The sequence below is a fragment of the Sminthopsis crassicaudata genome, chromosome 4 (genome assembly GCF_048593235.1).
Source record: "Sminthopsis crassicaudata isolate SCR6 chromosome 4, ASM4859323v1, whole genome shotgun sequence".
NCBI lineage: Eukaryota > Metazoa > Chordata > Mammalia > Dasyuromorphia > Dasyuridae > Sminthopsis > Sminthopsis crassicaudata.
This window is the reverse complement of record NC_133620.1, coordinates 84236132-84242814: the sequence shown is the minus strand read 5'-3', so window position 1 is coordinate 84242814 and position 6683 is coordinate 84236132.

Below are 6683 nucleotides of genomic sequence, written 5' to 3'. Positions count from 1 at the left end.
AAGTATCAAAGTACATCTTTTATTGGAAACCCCTCTCTCTCTGTCTCTCTGTCTCTCTCTGTCTCTCTCTCTCTCTCTCTCTCTCTCTCTCTCTCTCTCTCTCTCTCTCTCTCTCTCTCTCTCTCTTTCTCTCTCTTTCTCTGTCTCTTTCTCTCTTTCTCTCTCTCTCTCTCTGTCTCTTTCTCTCTCTCTTTCTCTCTCTGTCTCTTTCTCTCTCTCTCTCTCTCTCTCTTTCTCTCTCTCTGTCTCTTTCTCTCTCTGTCTCTTTCTCTCTCTCTGTGTGTCTTTCTCTCTCTCTTTCTCTCTCTGTCTCTTTCTCTCTGTCTCTTTCTCTCTCTCTGTCTCTTTCTCTCTCTGTCTCTCTCTCTCTGTGTCTTTTTCTCTGTCTCTTTCTCTGTCTCTTTCTATCTCTCTCTGTCTCTCTCTCTTTCTCTCTTTGTCTCTTTCTCTCTCTCTCTCTCTCTCTCTCTCTCTCTCTCTCTCTCTCTCTCTCTCTCTCTCTCTCTGTATCTTTCTCTCTGTCTCTCTCTCTTTCTCTCTCTGTCTCTTTCTCTCTGTGTCTCTTTTTCTTTCTCTCTTTCTCTTTCTATGTCTCTTTCTCTCTCTCTTTCTCTCTCTGTCTTTCTCTCTCTCTTTCTCTTTCTCTCTGTCTCTTTCTCTCTCTGTCTCTTTCTCTCTCTCTCTCTGTCTCTTTCTATCTCTGTCTCTTTCTCTCTCTGTCTCTTTCTCTCTTTGCTTCTCTCTCTCTTTCTGTCTCTGTCTCTGTCTCTGTCTCTGTCTCTCTCTCTCTCTCTCTCTCTCTCTCTCTCTCTCTCTCTCTCTCTCTCTCTCTCTCTCTCACATTTCAATACTTTTGTTTACATGTTCTCTCCCATATTAAAAAGTGATTTCCTTGAGGGCATGGGATGTTTTATATTTTTATTGTTGTTGATGTTTTGATTTTTAGTACTCCCACTACTTAGCACAATTTCTGGCACAAAGTAGGTACTTAATAAATATTGATTGATTGATAGATTTAGTCCATTTGGGCTTTAATTTCTTTAAGTTTAAAATTAGACTCTTGGACAAAGTAGAGTTCCCTTCTAGTTTTCTATTGATATTCCCATTTCATTTTATTTTGTAGGTAAATCAATTGACCTAAAAAACTATTAAATAATCACTAGCATTTAAATGTAAACAGCAGCTCATAGTTTTTGAGAGCTTGAAAATTTCAAAATTAAGATGAAATTGTGGACTTTTAACAAATGGTCTCAAAAATTAGCATAGCATATGACTTTACCAAGGAAGAATGACATCATTTATTTCAGCTCAGTTGTCTTCTGAAGTCATAAGACTCTGAGATTTAGAAATTAGAACTGTTATATTTCCTTAGAACTTTTACTAATTTATATGTGGTATTGGACAAGTCATTTAATTACTTGAAATTTCATTTTTTCCATGAGCAAAATCAAGATGTTTTGATTTTTCTAGATTTCTTGCAAAATAATTATTTTGTGAACTATAAAACATGCTAAAATATGAGCTGCTATTTTCAATTATAATGTTGGTGATTTCATAGCTCGATCCACAAACAATAATAAAATAGAAGTGCAAATAATTGAGCTGTTGATTAATGTGGTAAAGAAATAGCCAGTTTCAGTTCCAATTCTTTCTTCTGACATATATTAATTTTGTGATACTCACATAGGAGAAGAAAAAGAAAAAAAAAAACATGGCAGAGACAAACAACAGAAGTTATTCACTCAAGATGCAATTAAAGACCTTTCAGTGCCTCAAGCAACTTTAAAACTGTAAATTGTAGAAGTTTTCCATCTTCTCAAATTATTCTATTTAAAAATGAATTGATAATAATATATAAATTAATATCATTAATATCATTTGTAAATGATAATAATGTGCTAATCACTTGAAGACAAGCTAGTATTTACTATATAAGGTACACACTATCTCTGTCAAATTATATTTAGCAATAATATCTCAGAATAGAAGTTCAAGCTCATGCCATTGTAGAAAGGTGCTACCTAGTCTCTCAGGGGTAGAATACAGAGGAGGAGATAAAACCTTGCTTAGGATCCTGATTTCTTGATACATCATCAGTTTGAGTGAAAGAGGGGAAAATATATTAGCTTTTAAGGGTAACAAACAAAAAAGTATTGAAGAAAGTTTTTAATCTATTTTTAGACATTAACATTTAGTTACAATACTTTTATATGGCTTTGAAATATGGAAGATTAGAGTCTCTCTTAAGAAATGAGATTCAATTTACAGAAAAGTTAATGGGGAACCAGTGAGTGTAAGTAGGTTACAACTAGTTTTCTGAGGCTCAAATGATATAGTGATTAAAAATAATTTTGCAAATTTTAAATCATTATGTAAATATTCATTATTATGGCTACTATAATCATTATTCAATAATCAGGGCTTCATTCTGATGATGACTTCACTCATTGAACCTTGTACTAAGCTCCAGAGCTCTAGCAATGCTTATAGTAATATAAAAATGTGCTAGTGAATGTTTAACAAACTGGACTGAGGTATGCACATACACTTTTAAGTTTAATCTGCAATATAAACGTGTCTCAATAGTCAACAAAATAATAAATCAAGCCTTGTATGTGATTGTCATTTCTGAAGTGTAATGCTTACAATGAAAATTTAACAGTGGGCTATAAAATTAGTAGAACTGGCTCCAGCATATGCCTGGCTAATAATACATGCTGAAAAGTGAAGAAAAGATGAAAGAGAGGTTATATGAAGGATTTCATCAAAAATGTATGCACAAAAATTAAAAAGCCAGTTTTACAGAGAAAGTAATATTAATGAACACATAGTTCATGTTCTCTACTGATCCCCTCCAGAACTTGAGAAATTCCACTAGCATATTTGATAAATGCCCTTATGAACTTTTGGAAGATTATACATAGGAGATACACAAAATGGAGTATAATAGACAAGTTATGTTCTGCATTAGAGGAAGTATCCAAGATAAGGAGTATTTAAGGCTTCTTGGTTAACCATTGCTAAATCATTTTTAAAGGCAACAAGAAAAACACATGCATTTATTTCTCTTGTAATTATTTGGCAAAATGAATACTCTAGGCAAATTTAGGGTTGTGTTCTATATATATATTTTATAACCCAATTATAGGTAATGGATGAACAGCTCAACATTCACTCTGATTACCAGTATGCACTCAGGAAATATCTATATAATATCAAAATAAGTACTTCAAAAGTGGACTTGAGAGTTGTAATGTGGGAAACTCAGTTCGACAAATTATTTGTAATTATGTATTTAAAAACTGTTTGACTGGATTTAATTAATTACATGCTCCATTCTGAAATCCTCACTTCATGCAACAATTTATAAATATCATCTAGTCGACAAGCACTGTAGTAGGAATGGGGTTTTTGAGGCAAAAAAGAAAGGAAAAATGTGATTGTCTTATAGAATTTTACATTGTATTTCAGAAACATAATATTAACAGAAACACAAAAAATACAAAATAAATTTTAAGGACAAATATCACTTGATATCTGTGAGGAAATATAGACTTTGTAGATCTTGAGATGAGCCAAGAAGGAATTTCTGAACTCTAAAGATAGAAATATATAGGAAATATCTGTTATAAAAGCTCAAAAATAGGAGATAGACTCTTTTATGTAAGTTGATAGATAGAAACATAGCTAGGTTAATAACAAAAAAGACAATAGGTAGATATATCATTTATTACCAAATTACTATGTGTTAGGGTCCTAATCTAAGTATTTGGTTTTCAAAAACAAGTAAACAATTTAGTCTCTACCCTCAAAGAAGTTAGAATCTAATAGACGAAGACAACACATAAAAGAGTTAAAAACAAAGGGAAGAAAGCAGAGCAAAAGTATGGAAGCAGTACTGATCTCTATAATGGCAACTTAATAGGAAAACTGAACAATCAGAGCCAAGGGACCTAGGACAGAGGATGGATTTTCTGTGAAAAGAAGATAAATGTAATGATCAGAATAGAGGAGGAATAATTTTGAATGTTTGAAAAAACGGCAGCAAATTGACCAGTTTGGCTACAAAACAAAGCAAATAGAGAATTCTAATGTGCAGTAATCTGAAAGTAGACTGGAACTTTTTTTGAGAAGAGTAGAGACATGCTCAGATATATGCTTTAGAAATATTAATTTAGAAGTTGTGTGGAGAAGAAATTGTAGAGGGGAATGCAGGAATTCCAATTTGGAAGCTATTGCAATGGTCCAAGAAAAATCTGATTAGTGACTAAAATAAGATGGTGAATGTATGGAAGAGCACCAATTTGATAGAAGTTGTAGGTGATGTCATTTGAAGTATGAAATGAAGGAAAGAATTAGAGTTGGCTCCCATTACAAATCTAGGAGACCAGTGGTTTTTCTCAATATAAATATAGCACTTAAAGGGCAGATTTTGTGGAAAAATAAAAGAAATTCTATTTTGGATGCAGTGTTTAAGTAAGATATCTCAGGTACATTCAGTTGGTGATGCAGGGCTGTAAGGGAAAGGGAGTAGGGGTTGAGAGTTATAGGCATAGAGATATAAAAGCTTTTAGAGATAATTAAATCACCAAGAGGAAGAATGTAGAGAAGTGATAATAGGATCCAAAAGATCTCTGATATGCATTCACAATTAGGGGGCAGAAGAGCTATAATGAGCTAATAAAGAATACTGAGGATTAACAAGGCATCTAGTAAGAGAACCAAGAAAGAGCAATGACAAGAAAACTCAGGGAGAAGAAAACACAGATGAACTTTGGAGATACTGAGTTTTTGGGTTCCAGGCCATTGTAATAAAGAGAATGTAGTAATAAATGACTTGAATTTTTTGCTGTTTTCTCACTGCATATACAAGTTATTATCTTCATTATATGACAATAAAGAGAAGGTAATAATAAGATAAATGACATGATTTTTTGGTATTTTTTCAATGCATATAAATTATATCTACATTCTACTACAGTTTATTAAGTATGCGATAATACTGATGTGACACAGTCATTGTCAGGAATGAGAAGACTTTAACCATTCCAACTTGTGTCCATTATCAGGAATGGTGTGAACTTTAATTGAGGGTATTCCACTCCTGTGGCCTCACACAAAGGGAAGTCCAATTGCTGGGACTGTTTTTTGAGCATATCTGAGTCATAGGCAACTGTTTCATCCTGCAGTTGCTCACATATACATAAGGCAAATGCAAGTTTCCTCTGGTCTAGGACCCTCTCTCTCCCTAACTCTCTAGACCCTGCCCTTACTCCTCCTTTCCCTCCTCCTTCTGACTTTTGCAGAATTATAAAATGTTCCAGTTTCATTATTTTTGTGTTTTAAGAAATAAAGAGGTTTGAGGAAAGAAAAAGATGTGGGGGAACATTCAAAACACATACATTTGTCAATTAAGTTCACTGTTTTTTATCATTACTGCTTGTGGGGCCCCAAAAGAATTAAAATAGTAGCATCAAAAATTACTGATCACACAGATCATCATAAATAGGTATGATAATAATGAAAAAGTTTGAAATATTGTCAGAATTGCCAAAATGTGACACAGTGACAAGATGGGAGCATTTTCTCTTGGGAACATGGTCCTAAGTTACCAAAGTCAAGACTTTCTTGACACAGTATTGCTATATATATTTAATTTTTAAAAACAATGCAAATCTAAATATCTGTCAAATACAATACAGCAAAGTACCATAAAAATTAAACAACATATGCCTGTAATTATGAAAAAGCATGGAAGATGAGAGAGTGGTAGATAAATGCAATTATTCAATTACTTTATTTGTTTTTATGTATTTTGTATTTCTGAACTTTAATGTGGTGTGGTGGTAAATATCTAACAAGCTGACCTTTAAAAATGTACATCACACAATTTTAAATTTAATTCACAATATTTTCTCCACTTTCTTAATATTAGACAATCAAAAATAACAAAATATGCTCTGATTTGTGACATCTGCTTTTTTCTATGGTATAAATGTTGTAAAGGAAAATTTAACAATTGACTCTGAGTTGGATAGGCATACCTTTTCCCACATATCCCCTTAATGCACACATATTCATACACTCATGTCAGTAAAATATAAATCTTTACCCTTCCTTGCCATACTTGATGGCTAGGAATATTTGGAGAGGGTTGTATGCTCAGCACTTTACATATTTAAAAAAAATTCATGGACTTTAATCTGTAGCATATATATGCCATCAAACACAATATGTTCAGTCCAAAACACATTAATGCCTTTTGTTGTCAAAAAGTAGGATTGGGCACAGATTGTGAGGTTACAAATATCAGTGATCATCCTTGAAAAGTATTTTATGTGACACAGCAGACTTCTTAATGACTATATAGGCAAGAGATCTACATGAAATTTGGAAAAGCAAAAGCAATATTTAAATGTAGCTAGTTTTGTTTGATGTTGTTTAAAGATGAGCTTCCTTCAAAAAAGAACAATAATAAGATTAGGGGTACCTTGATTTACTTTTTGGAAAGGTTTTCAATTGTATCTTAAAGAGCAGAAATACAGAAGAATTTTTTTATGCAATCATAGAATAATAGAACTAAAATAAACATTTAAGCTGTTATAATCAAAATATTTGCACAAAATTAAAATATTTTGATTCACTTTTATAACAAGTGAAATATTTATTCAAGCAACATAGGC